Source organism: Odocoileus virginianus, chromosome 14 (assembly GCF_023699985.2).
Source record: "Odocoileus virginianus isolate 20LAN1187 ecotype Illinois chromosome 14, Ovbor_1.2, whole genome shotgun sequence".
Classification (NCBI taxonomy): Eukaryota; Metazoa; Chordata; class Mammalia; order Artiodactyla; family Cervidae; genus Odocoileus; species Odocoileus virginianus.
The window spans coordinates 37,163,451-37,180,591 of NC_069687.1; the positions used below are offsets into that span (position 1 = coordinate 37,163,451).

The window sequence follows — 17,141 nt, forward strand, 5'->3', positions numbered from 1 at the left end:
GAATGTGTTACTCTGGCAATTGCTACTTTAACTACCAAGTATTGTGTTTTCAGAACTCACCTTCATGGTTATATTACCCTAGTTCATTTTTTAAATTGCTGTGTATTACTCCATCTTTTCAAAATATCACTATCTATTCCCACACTGATTGACATTTGAATTGATATCATTGTTTTACCAAAATAATTGATAATGAAATAAATATCCCCTTGGACATATGTGATAGAGCTTGTCTGGAGTACATATCAGTGGAAACTTGCCACATCATAGGATGTGTGAATTTTTGTGTCTGTGAGATATTACCAAATTGCTCTACCAATTGCACCACCAGTTTATACTAGTATCAGCCATATGTGAGAACCCTCCCTTCCCCAGGTCCCTGCCAGCACTTGATTACTCTCAGATTTAATTATCTGAGAGTTGATGGATACTGCATATGAATCTCATTGTTTTAATATTCATGACTCATTATTTATGGAATCAAACATCATTTATGCAGGGCCATTTGGATTTCCTCCTCTGTGTCTTTTTCTACTCTCTGTCCATTCTTTTCTTGTCTATTCTCACTATTGATTTATAGAAATGTGTATATACATGTGATCCTAATGTATATGTATCTTAATATATGTTTATTTTTCTTGATATGCATTCATATGTATGTGACTAACCCTTTGTCTTTTATACACATAGAAAATTTTGCCTCCTATCTGTTGATTGCATTGTAATTTTTATGACATCTTTTAGCAAAGATAATTTTAAATTTTTGATATAGTTAAATTTCCTGTTATTCTGCTTTTTGTGCCTTGCATAAGAAATCATTTTCTCCTCCATGATTACATGGGGTTAATAAATGTGTATGGTGTAAAGCATGAATCTTTTTTCCCATGTGAAAATCTAGCCCCAACACCATTAACTGAAAGGCCTCATTCTGTCTCCATTGTTTGTATTGTCTTCTGTGTTATACACTAAAATCCCATATATGCTTTGGATTTTTCTAGGCTCTTTTTTCCCACTGATCTGAACTTTCCTATCCTTACAAGATACCATGCCATGTAAATACCATTTCTTTATAATAAGCATTTTTATGTTATAGTGAAAGTCTTCAAAAATTTCACTTGTACTTCATTATAGTGAGAGTCTCTTCAAAAGTTTCACTTGAAGAATGCTATTAGGTATAGGTTTGGAGGTGACCTATTTTTGTCAGATTAAGAAAATTGTTCTCTATTTCTAGTTTCTTAAGAGAATTTGTAAATAAATATAAATAATAACATCAGTCTTCTGCATGTTAAAATAACCATTTGACTGCCTCTTCTAAATTATTAATGCTGAAAATTATATTGAGCCTTCTGAAAATGAACTATCCTTACATTTTGAGTTTAAATCTTAGTTGAATGGGGTGTATTACTATATCATTTGTGTTTCATTTTTTAGTCTGAAAATGTATTTTGGTCACAATAGATACATGGGTATCTATCTATACACCCATACTCAGGCTTGAGTGCTTTTATGGGTATTGATGTAAATAATTTTTAGAAATGTTTCTTAGAAAAGTTAGAAATGTAGAGGTTTTCCTTTCATTTTATTTCAAATAGAGTCATTACCTAGGAAAAGAGATTCTCCGTTTTCTGCCTATTGAGAATGAAAACATGCCTAGAACAAAAGCCTGAAACATCTCCTTTTCCTATTTTCTAAACTCTGAGGACTGTCACTTTTCAAAGAGTTGTGGTCGGGCTCAGCTTCTCCCTCCCTTCCTGGTCTCCCTGGTGGACTGTGACTCCCTCCGTCTTCCCTGGGGAGGGTCCCCAGCACCACCCTGCTAATTCTTAAGCCAGCAGAACCTGCAAGGCCCACCTTGACAGCACTCACACACATCCATGTATCTACCCATGTACCCCTCAGTTGGGCTGCTCGCTCCCACATCAAGCTCTGTTAGCATCCCCATTCCACATGCACCATCTATCTTTCTAACAGAGTAGAGAATCTAGTACATTTTAGTCATCCTTTGGGATAATATCAACTATTTCCCGTATTTTTATTGCCTAAAATGTATTTTCATCTTTTTTGATCAGTAAGAAATGTGATTAATACTGTTTTTACAAGCAGTATGGAGTTGAATTAGCCATCCGGTTTTGCCTTTCTCTTCCTCATCATTTGTTTATTCATCTAGTAAATCCTTACCGCATGTTTTCTCTTTTCCTACCATGGTTATAGGTACTTGGAGGTACAGCAATGAACAGAATGGATAAAGTCCCTAAACTCATGTCATTGATATTTTAGTAAGAGAAGAGAGAAAAAAGTTAATCACTATATAATATAAATGCTATGGGGGAAAAAATGAGATTACAGGTTATTATTGATATAGGTTATCAGGAAAGAGGTCACAGATAAAGTGATATTTGAATGGATACTTAAAGGAAGTCTGGGAGAAAAGTACCCTATGCAGAGAGAATGGCATATGCTGTATGAAGGCTAAGAAACATCAAACAGTCTAATGTTGCTGGAGCAGAATGAGCAAAAAAAAGTAAGGTGGTCAATGGCGGCAGAGATAGGGGATGAGAGTTGGGGGTGAGGGTCGAGGGGATCAAACAAGATGCTCAGACCACTGTGAGCATTTTGGCATTTACTCTGAGTGAAATGGATACCATCAGAGAGTCTTAAACAAAGAATTGACATGTTCTTGTTTTATCAAAATTAAGATCTTGGTGGATGGCTTATGTCTTTGGACATAAGATATTCAAGGCCAGAAAGTAGACCAATTAAGAAATTATTATAATAATCCAGATAAGAAACATTAGTATCTCAGATAAGGAAAATAAAGTTGAGGATGGTAAGCAGTGATCGCCTTGTGGATATAATTTGAGAGTATGTCTAACGGGATTAGCTCATGAATTAATAAGGGGTATGAGTGAAAGGCCTGAGAATCTGGAAGGATGAAGGTGATTTAGGTTGAAATGACAAGACTGTAGATTGAGCAGGTTAAGATGGTAAAATCAGAAGTTTGGTTATAGGTTTATAAGTTTGAGATTCCTATCAAACATCCAAGGGAATTATTAGTCATTGGATAGATGAGTTTGTCATTCAAGAAGAGGTGTGAATTGAAGTTATATATTTGGAGAACATAATCATAGATGATATTGATGTCATAATACTGAATGAGGTCACCTAGGGAATAAGTGTAAATAGGGGGGAAAGGAGAGGAGTAGTCCTAGGGTATTCCAGTATTACATGGTTGAGAAAATGAAGAGGACACAGCAAAATCGACCATAATTAAGTGTCCAGCAGGATGGGAGAATCAGTGGAGAGTGTAGGTTATCATGAAAGAGCTCACAGATAGAGTGATCAGATTAAGGTAGTGTTTCAAAGAGAAGGCCACTGTGTCATATATTATTTTAACAGTTCAAATGAAGATAATTAAAAAGTAGCTACTAGATTTAGCAATATATTAATAGAAGTCATTAGAGACCAGGACAAAAGCTATTTAATTGGAGTGGTGGGGATTAAAGTCTGATTTCAGTGCATTTGTCAAAAGAGACAAAAATTAATTTGTAATAACATGCAATTCCTAAAAAAATTTTACTTTAAAGGGAAGGAGAGAAATATTTCAATAACTACAGGATAATAACTGGAGTAATTGGAAGAGAATCTTTTTCTTAAGAGACAACAATTTCAGCATTTAAGATTTTTTGTCTTCTTGCAAAATAGCTCCTTTAGTAATTATTTAAATTAGAATCTTTAGGTTGTAAACTCAGTTTTCATATGCCTCTGGCTCTGCTGTCCACCCATGCAAAAGACCTAGGGAGCATTTAGCTGGGTATCAATTTCTAAATAGATGGTTATTTCTCTACCACTTTGAAGGTTTTCATTTGTGTCCTGTTATCTGTTGTTGCTGAGATAAAGTCTTCTACTTGTCCATTTGAATTTCTTACTAGGTAATCTGCCTCATGTAAAGTACTTTTTAAGGTTTTTTTTCTTTATCCTAATGCCCTAGAGTAGGTTTACTTTGTATTTATACTCATCAATGATTACTTTTGCTTTTAACCTGAAAACTCATTTTATTCTTAATTTTTATAAAATTGTCAATAACAACCTTTTCCAAAACTTATTCTTTGCAGTTGGAATTTAATTCATACTCCATCCTATGTATGTTGGAGCTCCTCAATCTGCCTTCTTTGGCGTGTGATTGCTCTTTCACATTTTCCAGTACTACTGTCTTAATTTTTTTTTATAGTAAGCCTAGCATTGAAGTATTTAGCACAGAGGAGGAAGTACAAAGTGTAAACTTGCATATTGGCTGCATTTCTGGCACTAGTTATTTTTAAGGCTAATATACTGTATCATGCAGCTGGTTCAAAATCAAGTGAAGGATTAAAAAGCCTAAGGTTACTTTGATACCAGTCTGGCAAAATCAAGCCAATTGAAATACTCTCCTATTTTCTCTTCTTGCTACACCTTCATTCCTAGAGAATAACTAAGAAACTGTCCCTTAAAAAATGCATAAAAGAGCAGAAATAAAAAGGTAGGGACTCCAACAAAGAAAATAATGAAAAGGGAGGAAATATAGATAATTCACATTAAACCTTTCAAAGAAGTAACCTCACCTGTTTCCAAATAACTATCTTAAAACAATAGAAGATCATTTTTACCCATCAAATTAGCAATGATGGGAGGAGAATAAAATTTTTTCTGACAGTTGTACACTGATATTGAAGTTCCCTGTTGGTCTGGTCGGAGTCTAAATTATGATACTTTGAAAGCATTGAGTAATATTTATCAAAAAACTTTATAAATTTTTACCACTTTCACGCAGTAGCATTGTTTCTGGGAATCAATCACTTGGCAATAAATGGAAATATAGGCCAAGTCCCCTCCCTGCCAGGAGATATTTATTGTACCATTACTTATGATATTTAAAAATTAGAAACAATCTATATCAATGACCTACAAACTTTTTTGACCACTGTCCACAGTAAGAAATAATCAGGTCTTCATAGTGAGCTAATAGTCATACACACACATTAAAAAAAAAATTTCATGTGAAGAAACCACCATTCCATTCCATTTGTCTTATTAGTCTGTTTGGACTTCTATAATAGAAGTACCGTAAACTGAATGGCTTATAAATAACAGAAGTTTATTTCTCACAGCTCTGGATGCTGGGAAGTCTATGCTCAAGGCACCAGCAGATTCAGTGTCTGATGAGCACTCACTTCCTGCTTCACAAACAGCTGTCTTTTTGCTATGTCCTCGCATGGCAGAAAGGTGGCGCAGGCTCTCTAGAACCACTTTTATAAGGGCCCTGGTCCTACGTGAGGGCTCTACCCTCATGATCTAATCACCTCAAAACCCCCCATGTCCATTTCAACATATGAATCTGGGTGTCAGGGGGCACAAATATTTCTTCTATAGCCTCATTCCATCCCATCCATTTAAGCAAATTGACAAAGTTGGTTTTGAGACACAAAATTGACTCCACAGCCTAATTATAGGTTATGGCTCAGTTTAAAGAGTACTCACACCTGAATTGGAATATGATGGAATATTAATTCATACAACCATTTATGTTCAGTTTTTTATTTTGGTTCAGGATGTGTGCTAGGTTGCTTCATTGGTGTCTGACACTTTGCAACCCTATGGACTGTAGCCCCCCCAGGCTCCTCTGCCCATAGGATTCTCCTGGCAAGGATATTGGAGTGGGTTGCCGTATCCTCCTCCAGGGGATCTTCCTGATCCAGGGATTGAACCTGTGTCTCTAATGTCTCCTGCATTGGCAGGCAGGTTCTTTAACACTTAGCACTACCTGGGAAGCCCTTGGTTTGGGATAGGTGGGGATTATACTTTTTCAGGCAGCAAGGGAGAGGACATTTCCATGTAACTCCATACATCGGGGACTTACTGCAAAGATACCAGATCTCTGTGCCTGTCATCCCTCTGTATCTCCCTCTCACTACCTCATGTACCTTTCATGGATTCTTCCTGATGCCCTCAAGCTCTCTCCCCTCTTACTTATTACTTCTCCAAGCTGATAGTCTGCCTGGGTCATCCGACATTTAATTTCAATCATTTCTTACTGGTCTGCCCTTAATATTGGGCCTTCATTCTCAGTCTAATCAGTCAATACAAGCTGAGCCAGGTTGATTTCGTTTGAATCAACAATGAATTGCTAAAAGCTGCATTTCCTAGAAAAAGTGGCAATCTAATTGGCAGATGCTTGAGACACTAATGTTAAATGGAAAAAGAAAAATAAATTTTTGGTATGGGGTCTGTTTTCAACCTTTGTTTTAGAAACTATTAGGAGAGTGACACAAAAGGAATCTAAAATTTGTTTTAGATTGTATTAATTCTTACCAAATTTCTACAAAAATAAGTATTGTACATTTATAACCAGGGGGAAGAAACCCAAACTGACTCTGGGGAAAATGATCACTTTGCAAATTCACATCATGTACCCCTACTTTTTTTTTTTTACCCCTACTCTTGATTTAGCTCATGTTCTTGGTATAAATATCTATATTTGAAGTATCTACAAATAAAATTCGCCTTGAAACAGAAAGCCTCGTGTTTGGATGCAGCTTAGTCAGGGGGACTGGGTGCAAAAACTTAGAAAGATCCTGTTCCTAAGGCCCCATACTTCCCTACTCTTTGTATGACCATTATTTACTGCCAGATTTTATTTATTCAATAAATCCCCTAGTAACTTGAGGTTTGCTAATTTTGTTTGGGATAAGGTTGGGCAGAGTGTCCGCTGTTTTCTTTAATAGACCAAAATATTATTTCTGTCTGTTGATGATGGTCATTACTGTGGGCCCTAATAATTCCCTAAATAAAGCTACTCACTTCTAAATACTTTTGGTTTTAGTGCACTAGAATTCATAACTCTCTGTTAGAAATGGAAGAGGTGTCTCTTAAGGCCCCATGAAAAAAATTCATGTCAGACTGCCATGTGCTTCTGTCAAGTTTTTTTCTTGATACATATTGAGGATGAAATTTCAGCATATGCTTTTACATACATGTGTGCTAAGTCGCTTCGGTCATGTCCAACTCTTTGCGACTCTGTGGACTGTAGCCCACCAGGCTCCTCTGTCCATGGATTTCTCCAGGCGAGAATACTGGAGTGGGTTACCATTCCCTTCTCCAGGGGATCTTCCCAACCCAGGGATTGAAGCCAGGTCTCCCGCGTTGCAGACAGATTCTTTACCTTCTGAGCCACCAGGGAAAGCTTATGCTTTTAGACATCTTGATTTTTCTTTCCCACTTCTTTTCAGTTGAACCTGAAAAATTCAATGAAAAAAATTTTTTCTTTCAAGAATAAGCTAGAAAGACCTCTACTGGTGGTCAAAAAAAGACTGACTAATTAGTCCTTTACAAGTACTTAAACCCTTATTATCTGAGATCCAACTTCAAGCATGTATGTATGCTCAATCACTCAGTCCTATCCGACTCTAGAACCCCACTGACTGTAGCCCACCAGTCTCCTCTCTCCATGGGATTTTTCCCGCAAGAATACTGGAGTGGGTTGCCAGTTCCTCCTCCAGGAGATCTTCCTGACCCAAGGATCAAATTTTTGTCTCCTGCTTCCCCTGCATTGCAGGTGGGTTCTTTATCATCAGTGCCATCTGGGAAGACCTTCCCACTTCATAATGACTTCCAGAAATGTTCCACAGATGTAGATGCCCTCATCCCCGTGTTTGGTGATCCAGCCCATCCAGCCAGTGGGAGTGGAGAAGGAAAAGTGAAAGGGACATACATTTCCTGAAAGATGTTTTTGCCACTTCTGGCATCCTGTAGCCAGAAGTGAGTCTTAGTATGATCAGAGGTGGCTGCAAGTTTGGCTGTGACAGGTGCTCTCTTACTGGGTTCTATTACTAATTGAAAGTGGGGAGAGTGAATGTTGGGGGATAACTAGTAACTATTAACTCACATGATGGGTTATATTAATTGTATAAACAAGGAAACTCATTTGAATGTTTTATTCACAGGGATGCCATGATCATATTTGTTTCAAAACATAATTTTTCCATTAAAAAAATGGATTGAAGGGAGCCTGAGGCTCCTCATGAGTGTTACAAGGCCATTCCTAAAGTCTCAATGAGAGATAATGGCTAAGACTTGGTGGTAGCAGTAGAGAGGATAAAGGGGATGGAATGAATTCAAAAAATACTGAAGAGCTAAAGTTGGCAGATGAAATGGGGGCAGAAGAGGTAGAGAAGGTAATCCCTAGATTTCTGTCTTGTGTTGAAGACTCTGGAGGAAGACAGGGTTTGGAGATGAGGTATTCATTGATTCCTGAGTCTGACTTTGGAAACATCTGTGAGAAGGGCTGTTTCTACTCATCCAAAATATCATTCAGAATAAATGAACTCACGGTCCACCAACTCACAGTCAGCGAGTCTCAAACCTAGTCATTGTCAACTAATCTATTCAAATGAACATTTCCCTGTGAGGTTTTTGTTGTTCAGCAGCTAAGTGGTGTCTGACTCTTTGCAACCCCATGGACTGCAGCATGCCAGGTTTCCCTGCCCTTCGCTGACTCCCAGAGTTTGTTCAAATTCATGTCCATTGAGTCGGTGATGCCATCCAACTTTCTCATCCTCTGCCATCTCCTTCTCCTCCTGCCCAGAGTCTTCCCCAGCATCAGGGTCTTTTCCAGTGAGTCAGCCCTTCCCATCAGGTGGCCAAAGTATTGGAGCTTCAGCTTCAGCATCAGTCCTTCCAATGAATCTTTAGCTGATTTCCTTTAGGATTGACTGGTTTGATCTCCTTGCTGTCCAAGGGACTCCTAAGAGTCTTATCCAGCACCACAGTTCAAAAGCATCAATTCTTCCATGCCCAGCCTTCTTTATGATCCAACTCTCACATTCATATATGACTACTGGAAAAACCATAGCTTTGACTTTACAGACCTTCGTCAGCAAAGTGATGTCTCTGCTTTTGAATACACTGTCTAGGTTTGTCATAGCTTTCCTTCTAAGGAGCAAGCATCTTTTAATGTCATGGCTGCAGTCACTATCCACAGTGATTTTGGAGCCCAGGAAAATAAAATCTGCCACTGCTTCTACTTTTTCCCCTTCTATTTGCCATGAAGTGATGGGACCAGATTCCGTGATCTTAGTTTTTTGAACGCTGAGTTTTAAGCCAGCTTTTTCACTTTCTTCTTTCACCCTCATCAAGAGGCTCTTTAGTTACTCTTCACTTGCTGCCATTACAGTGGTATCTGTATATTTGAGGTTGCTATTTCTCCCAGCAGTCTTGATTCCAGCTTGAGGATTCCCCGTGAGGGTTCCTTATATTAAATGGCTTTGTATGTGTCACATGCCACAGAGTTGTCTATTGCACACACACAGGAAAGCCAGCCAAGCAGGAGTCTTTTAAACAGTAAAAGGCCTTGCTAATTTCAGCTATGCTCGTCAATCATGAACAGTCTTTTTTCAGTATATTATTTTTTAAAACTTCTTATTTTGTATTGGATGGGATATAGCCAATTAACAATGTTGCGATTGTTTCAGATAAACAGCAAAGGGACTCAGCCATACGTCCATATGTATCTGTGCTCCCCCAAACTCCCCTCCCATCCAGGCTGCCACATAACATTGAAGCAGAATTCCATGTGCTATATAGTAGATCCTTGTTCGTGTCCATTTTAAATATAGAAGTGTGTTCATGTCCATCCCCCAGAACCCTAACTATCTCTTCCTCCATCTTTCCTCCCAGCAACCATAAATTCAGCCTCTAAATCTGTGAGTCTGTTTCTATTTCGTAAGTAAGTTCATTTGTATCATTTCTTTTTAGTTTCCACATATAAGGGATGTCATACAATATTTCTTCTTCTCTATCTGACTTACTTCACTCAATATGACAACCTCTAGGTTCATCCGTGTTGCTGCAGATGACATTATTTCATTCTTTTTAATGGCTGAGTAATATTCCATTGTGTATATGTGTGTGTTTATATATACATACCATATCTTCTTTATCCTTTCCTCTGTCAATGGACATTCAGGTTACTTTCAGGTCTTGGCTGTTGCCAACAATACTGTAATGAACGTTGGGGTGCGTGTATCCTTTCAGATCATGTTTTTATCTGGATATATGCCCAACAGTGAGGTTGCAGGGTCATATAGTAACTCTATTTTTACTTTTTTAAGGAACCTCCATACTTTTTTCCATAGTGATTTTTCCAGTTTACATTCCCGCCAACACTGTAGGAGGATGAACAGTCTTCTTGTATTGGGAACATGGACAGGACCATTGGTCATATAAGAATAATACTCACATAGCTTTGCGTGCAGGCTTCCCTGATGGCTGACTGATAAAGAATCCACCTGCCAATGCAGGAGACACAGGTTCATTCCCTGAGTCGGGAAGATCTCCTGGAGAAGGAAATCGCAACCCACTGCAGTGTTCTTGCCTGGGAAACCCCATAGACAAAGGAGTCTGGCAGGCTACAGCCCTTGGGTTTGCAGAATCAGACATGACTGAATAACAGCAAAGCCTTGCGTGCACAGCACCTCAACCCACGCACAGTGGTGGGAATCAGTGATTGTTCTAACTGGTGAGGAGGCTACAAGAAATCTGGTGAAGCTCCAGATAATAGCCACTGATAGATACTATAATTAAACATGTAACTTTAAGTATGTTGGGATCTCCAATGGGCACTAATGTTTTAAAATTTAATTGCTTGCCCTTCATTTAACAGATATTCCACTTTCTATACTCTGGGTTCTTGGGATCCCTCACGGAGATTCCAGCACCTGTGCCCTCCTGAAGCTTCCCTTCTTGAACTCCTTAGTTGCGGGATTAGAGTCAGATAACTCACTGTCTTCAGCCCCTCCGGCTTATGGTCTTTGTCAAATACATGGCCTTCTCAATTGGTCTGGCTGGCTCCGTCCTGATGAGCCTCGTGAGACTCCAGCCCAGGCCTGGCCTTCACTTCAGTTGGCAGAACCCAGCCCTGGGCAAAGGTCGAGGGTTCGTTATGTGAGGCAAGGGGTTGTGTGCTCTAATCTTTTCTGGTACCAGGTTGTGTGTGTGTGTGATTGGGAGGGAGGAAGATAGAGAAGATGTAATTGATTTGGGGAGGATTTGGGGAAGGTTTATATAGGAAAGCAGCAAGATCAAGAACCTACTGCCAAGCGGTGACCAAGAAACGTTCACCATATTCCTCCTCCAAACCCACACTGTTTGCCAAATCTTAACCAAATTAGCATAGTGCGGTCTGCTTCCATACATGACTGAGTGAATAAGGATATTTCAACGTCTTTGCCATAAAGCCTGGAGGAAACCATACGAAAATCCAGCCTCTGTTTCAGGAGTGTCTGCCGGACTATTGGTTAGTATTTCCCTTCTTGTTCACTTTGCTTAAAAGGGTGAGAGTCAAGTCTCTTTAAAAAAAAAAAAAAAAAAACACAGTTGCTTTTGCACTTGACTTAATCAGTTTCTTTTCTTCTCCTCCCACCTCACTCTTCCCTCTCCTGGCTTTATTCCTCCCTCCCTCCTTGCCCTCCTCTTCCACTCTTCTCCTCCTACTCCTACCCTGAATGAAACTTCTTTCTCCTGTCCAGCAGCCTTTAAAATATTCCAGTTAGGCAAAACCTCAGACTGCCTCCCTCCCTGGCCAGTGACCATTATAATATAATTTAGGTCTCTGGAGTTCATTCTGTGAATGAAAGGCTAGTTTTCCACGTGTTTAAGAAGCTGATACATTTTGAGAAATTCGACAGAAATAATTAATTGGCACTCAGGAGACATTTCGGGGTTATAATTGTGGTTCATGTTTTACATTTCAGCAGTCAGTTTATATTTCAGAGGAGTGTCATGAAGAAGTGCCACCACAATTGCATATTTGTTTTGCATTTTCTTCCAGGTTTTCTAAAGTCTTAGGGATGGTCAACATGTTAAAGAAAAGGAAACTAAGACTTAGGTTTTTGTACTGCTGACTGTACCCTTTGGCTGGTTTGCTTTGATGTCTCAGGTTCCTACCTGCATGCCTGATTAGGGCTGTCCTGTTGTGCCATGGACTTCCCTTGTGTCTCAGACGGTAAAGAATCTGCCTGCAATGCAGGAGACCTGGGTTCGATCCCTGGGTCAGGAAGATCTGCTGGAGAAGGGAATGGCTACCGACTCTAGTATTCTTGCCTGGGGAATCCCCTGGACAAAGGAGCCTGGAGGGGTCACAAAGGGTCCAATAGGGTCACAGAGTCAGACACGAATGAGTAACTAACACACACATGCATCGTGCCTTATGCGATGGGAAATGCCACTTATTTTATCTCATTGAAAAGCATTCAGCTGAACTTTCAACGGAAGGATGTGCTCCTACCCCCTTAAAAACATCTATTTTAAAGTCCAGGGGAATCTATTCATTTATGTAATGATACATTTCAAGCTGAGTGTGTTAGGTATTGCAAGATAGGGGGATACAGAGATGACTCTCAGGGGAGGAAAAAGAAAGTAGTGGGCATCTCAGGATGCTATAATGGAGGTTTGGCGAGGATAGAGGGGAGACACCTAACTTCTCCTTGTAGGGAGTAGGTGGGGGGTGTTGCTAGAAATGTATTTAAGTTGAACTGACCTTGAACTGAGGTTTGGGGAATGAGTACCTGGGATGAATGAAGTGGGAATAGGGTGGAAGGTACACAGGGGTGGAGGTATGAATAGCCTGGAGCCTTCTGAAAATGTTCCTCCATGGATGGAGGAAAGGGGGAGGTTTGGGCAAGTGGTGGAAGATGGACATGGAAAGATAGGAGCCCAGGTGAGGTCACACTGGACTAGAAGGACCTTGCTAAGGGTTTGTCATTGATACTAGATAGAGTGAAACAAAAGCTGCAATTGGAAGGAGAGCTGTGTGGTGTCAGTGTGGAGAATAGATTTTTGCAAAGTGCTAATCAAGATTATTCTAGGAACGTCAGGCTCAGTTTGCTCCAGTCCTGAGGGCTGGCTGTGAGTAGATTTCATTTCTGGGTTGTTCCAGGGCTCTTGTCTTAACTCACAGAAAGTGGCTAGGGGAGCTAACTGTGGAGCTGGGGAAGGCCAGGAGAGCTTCGTTCATCTCACCTCCACACTTGTTAGGATTTGTTTGTGCTGAATGCCTAATGATACGTGATATTATATGTGACAGCACCTGTGAGCCTGAGGGTAAACTGACTTTTTGCTCCTTGAAAATAGAGCAACATATCGAAGACAAGGTGAAATACTGAAAAGCCCACTGGACTGGGGATGAGAGGCCTGGGTGCTGCTCCCAGCTCGGCCATGAGCAGCAGTGGGGTCTTGACTCGTCACTTAATCCCTTTGGGCTTTGCTTACCTCGTCTGTGAAGTGAGACCTTTACAGTAGCACGTTCCTTAGGGCCCTATTCCGCCCCTAAGCTCTATGATTGTGAGTCCATCTCCCCAGTGGTCCTCCCAGCCCCCACCATCACTAAGGTTAGGCTTCCAGACTTTTTTTTAGAGCGCTAGTAAGCCCATTTCCTTAAATGAAGTTGTAGTTTAAAGAATATAATCTAGTGAGCATGGGGAATAATTTCCAAAGAAAAAAAGGAATTGTGCTTCGTGCTCTAGCCTGTGCCAACGGTGAAAGGGGAGCAGGAAACCCCCTGCACCCAACTTCCTTCTTTGTCTCTTGACTTTTTCTGCTTGTCCCTCCTGTAGAAGTAGAGAGGAGATTGGCTGCGGATTCTGAGGGGACTAAGTGAAGACACTGATGGGGAAGACTGACCTGTGAGGTCTGCCTCCTTCCAGAGGAGCAGTGAAGCCTTTCCTCTGGCATAAGCAGCCAGCCGTTCAGGTCGCTGTTGGGCAGAATTTTGAGTAACTGTGACCTTCTGTGCCTTTGTGAAATTCTCTCGCACTTATATCCACCATCCTCAGGTGATATTCTGGCTGCCCAAAGGTCAGCCCCAGGCCCATCCCCTAACCTCCAAAGTACCCTCTGCTCTCTTTCACCCAAACTAACTCCTATAGCAGAGTGATAAATAGACGAGGGGAAAGTCTGTGTCTTGCCCTGCTGCTGCTGCTGCTGAGTCACTTCAGTCGTGTCCGACTCTGTGCGACCCCATAGACGGCAGCCCACCAGGCTCCCCCGTCCCTGGGATTCTCCAGGCAAGAACACTGGAGTGGGTTGCCATTTCCTTCTCCAATGCGTGAAAGTGAAGTCGTTCAGTCGTGTCCTACTCTTAGCGACCCCATGGACTGCAGCCCACCAGGCTCCTCCGTCCATGGGATTTTCCAGGCAAGAGTGCTGGAGTGGGGTGCCATTGCCTTCTCCGGTGTTTTGCCCTGAGGAAACTTGTAACAACACAGGCACTGAGAACTCATTCATTCCACAAACAAGGGTTTGTTACCTTGTGACTTCTGTGTCAGGGCACATTTTATAGTAGAGGGATGAAAGGTTAAGTCTCAGGAGAATGTGGAAGGCTTCTTGGAGACAGTGATATTGGAGCATGATTTTGAGGAATAGATAAATTTGGGGTTTGTCCAGCAGCAGCCTTGAAGGTAAAGGCAGAGAGCCAGTGACAGCAGCTGTTTTAAGTCTAAAGAAGAGTGGCAGGCATTGAGGGAGGAGGCATTACCTTCCAGAGAGAATTCTGAGGTAGAATCACCTCGTTATGATGACAAGTTACACGTGGTTTATATGAAGTAACCAAGTTATCTCTTGATAGTTCAGCTAATGTGGGAGCCATAACTTCATTAAGCAAGTTAGAAAACGTATGAGATGAAGCCATTTGTTTGTTAGTTGGGAAACTGGGGGCAGGTAGGAGATGCTGAGTTCATTCAGTTTGGACAGGGCTGATTTCAGAGGCTTACGGGCATCCCAGTGACTATTTCCCTTTGTCTAGGGCACCTGCCTTCTGGTTCAACATTTACACGATGCTCTGTGTAAACTGCCATAGTGGGATTCCCTATAGCTTTTCTTCCCCATTTGGAAGTGAAGTTTTGACTGATAAGATGATCACAAGTGGTTAAAAGTGAAAAATTCATTTGAATCACTTTTCAGTTTGATGGGAAGATGAATGTTTTATTACTGCTCTCCAGGATATGAAATAACTGATTTCTCTCAGACAGACTGCGATGGAAAGTGTTTTAGCGTCTCTTACTTTGACTTCTTGATAAGAGGACGGTCTTCTTGAATTAATAGCCGTTTAGACTTTGGCTCAGCCTGCTTGTTTCAGCTTCATTCACTAGCCAACTGATTTAGGAGAAACATGACCAGATCATTGAGTTAGTTTCCTTAGTCATGCTGTGGTGATCCCATGGGGTGGTAAACATAAGGCTCTTGGAAAATGAACATTCCACTCAGGGGTGCTGAAAACAAGCTCTCCTGAGCCCAGATGTTAGATTTACAAGGACATGTTACAAAGATAGCCTGTCCTCCCTTCCATGAGACCTTTTCCTCCATAAATACATGCGCCTTGTCCTTACCTTCTCCCGACTCTATTCTTTCCTAGATTTTGACCTTGATTTTGATTTATCTTTTCATTGACAGTCTTTTAATTTCCTGTCTGATATGAGGTTAAAATGAGAAGCAAGGCCAGCAAACTAATTTAAATGGGATCTCTCCGGCTTTCTCTGGAATCAACTGATCAACTCATGTCCAGATTGATGTCTTCAAACAAGAAATTGCATCAGTTGACCCAGAGATGATTAGATTCTAGGCGCCCAACTTACACTGGCCAACCTCATGAGATGAATGCCAATCCATTTGTTTGTTTTTCATGTCAGCTGTGAAGCAATTAAATTTCAGCTTGTTATTGTATTAATTTTCCAGAGAAAACCCAGAAAACAAGACAAGAATCAGCAGGTCATTTGGCAATTGTAGAGTTAGAATGGAGAGAACTTGGTGCTCTCGAGGGAGAGCATCAGCAGGCTCTGAAAGGAAGATTCTTGTACCTGTCTCTGTATTGGAACATTCTTGTTGGTCCTAAGTAGTTGGGTGAGACAAAGCAATAAATTATTTACTATTTTTTTCAGGGCTCTTCATCAATTATTAATTGATTAGACTGGATTGTCTCTAAAGCTCCTTCTGCCTCCAAAATTCTGTGCTCTTGTAAAAATCTCCTCTCCTTCTGGCTGTGTTTATGTCATGGCTTGATAGTTGTCTTCAAACATGTCTTGAAACATTGTCTTTCGTGACTAATGTTTAGGATGTCACCTCAGGCTCTAAAATAGACTTTTAAAGACTGTGTTTGTTTTCTATTGCTTCTAAAACAAATTACCATAAATTGAGTGACTTTATAAAAAGCCATTTGTTAGCTCACAGTTCTGTAAGTGAGAAGTCTGGACACAGGCTGGTGCAACTGGATTCTCGCCTCAGAGTTCACAAGGCTGAAATCAGCTGTCATTAGGGCTGCATTACCTTTGGGAGGTCCTAGGCATGAATTTGCTTCCAGGTTCATACACATTGTTGACCAAATTCAGTTCGTGGCCATTGCAGGACTGTCGTCCCCCTTTCCTTGCTGATTGCCAGCTAGGAGACCATTTTTGCTCCTCGAGTCTGCCTGCATTGCATTTCATGCCATATGGCCCCTCTAGTAACAGGAGGGCAAGTCCCTCTCAAGCTTCTAACCTCTCTGACTTCCCCTTCTGCCACATCTCACTGGCTAACTTCCTTTCCTGGTCTTACAGACTAATGTGATTAAATGTAAATCACCCAGAAAATCCAGAATAGTCTCCCTATTTTAAAGTCAGTTGATTTGTAACCTTAATAACATCTGTGAAGTCCCACCAGTGCAGTACCTAGATTAATAGTGGAATAACCAGAGATAATTGTCTTTGGGTGACCAGGGGACCTCTTTAGCATTCTACCTATCCAGTCTCATCAGCAACACTTTGAAATCATGTTATATCATTATTGGTGTGATCAAATATCTGTGGATGACTGGTCTCATCTGTTTACACATGTTCTTTCTTTTGCAGTTTCATTGATTAATATTTTCTGATCCTACTTTTCATATTTCAGCATTTAAACCCCTTGGTTATGTGTTATTTTTAAAAATTATGTTTATTGGTCAGCTGAATGGGGGAGAATAATGTTTTACTCTCCCCCTCCCCATCACCCCTGAAGCAGCACCCATAGAGGCTGCTTGGAACAGCTGAACTCTATTTTCACAGACTTCAAAATCATAGCACGTTTGACTTGCAGTAGGTCAT

At 40.6% G+C, this 17,141-nt stretch overlaps 1 protein-coding gene across 5 annotated transcripts in view; it reads left to right on the plus strand.

The window, feature by feature from the left end:
• GHR (growth hormone receptor) overlaps positions 1 to 17,141 on the plus strand; it is a 297,127-nt gene that overhangs the window by 103,894 nt on the left and 176,092 nt on the right. For 2 of the 5 annotated variants that reach the window (XM_020888242.2, XM_070476637.1), the window contains exon 1: positions 11,011 to 11,326. The exons of the other annotated variants lie outside the window; for them this stretch is intronic. The gene's annotated coding sequence lies outside the window, so the exon portion shown is untranslated. Of the gene's footprint in view, positions 1 to 11,010; positions 11,327 to 17,141 lie in introns of those variants that run through there. 5 annotated transcript variants of the gene reach the window in all.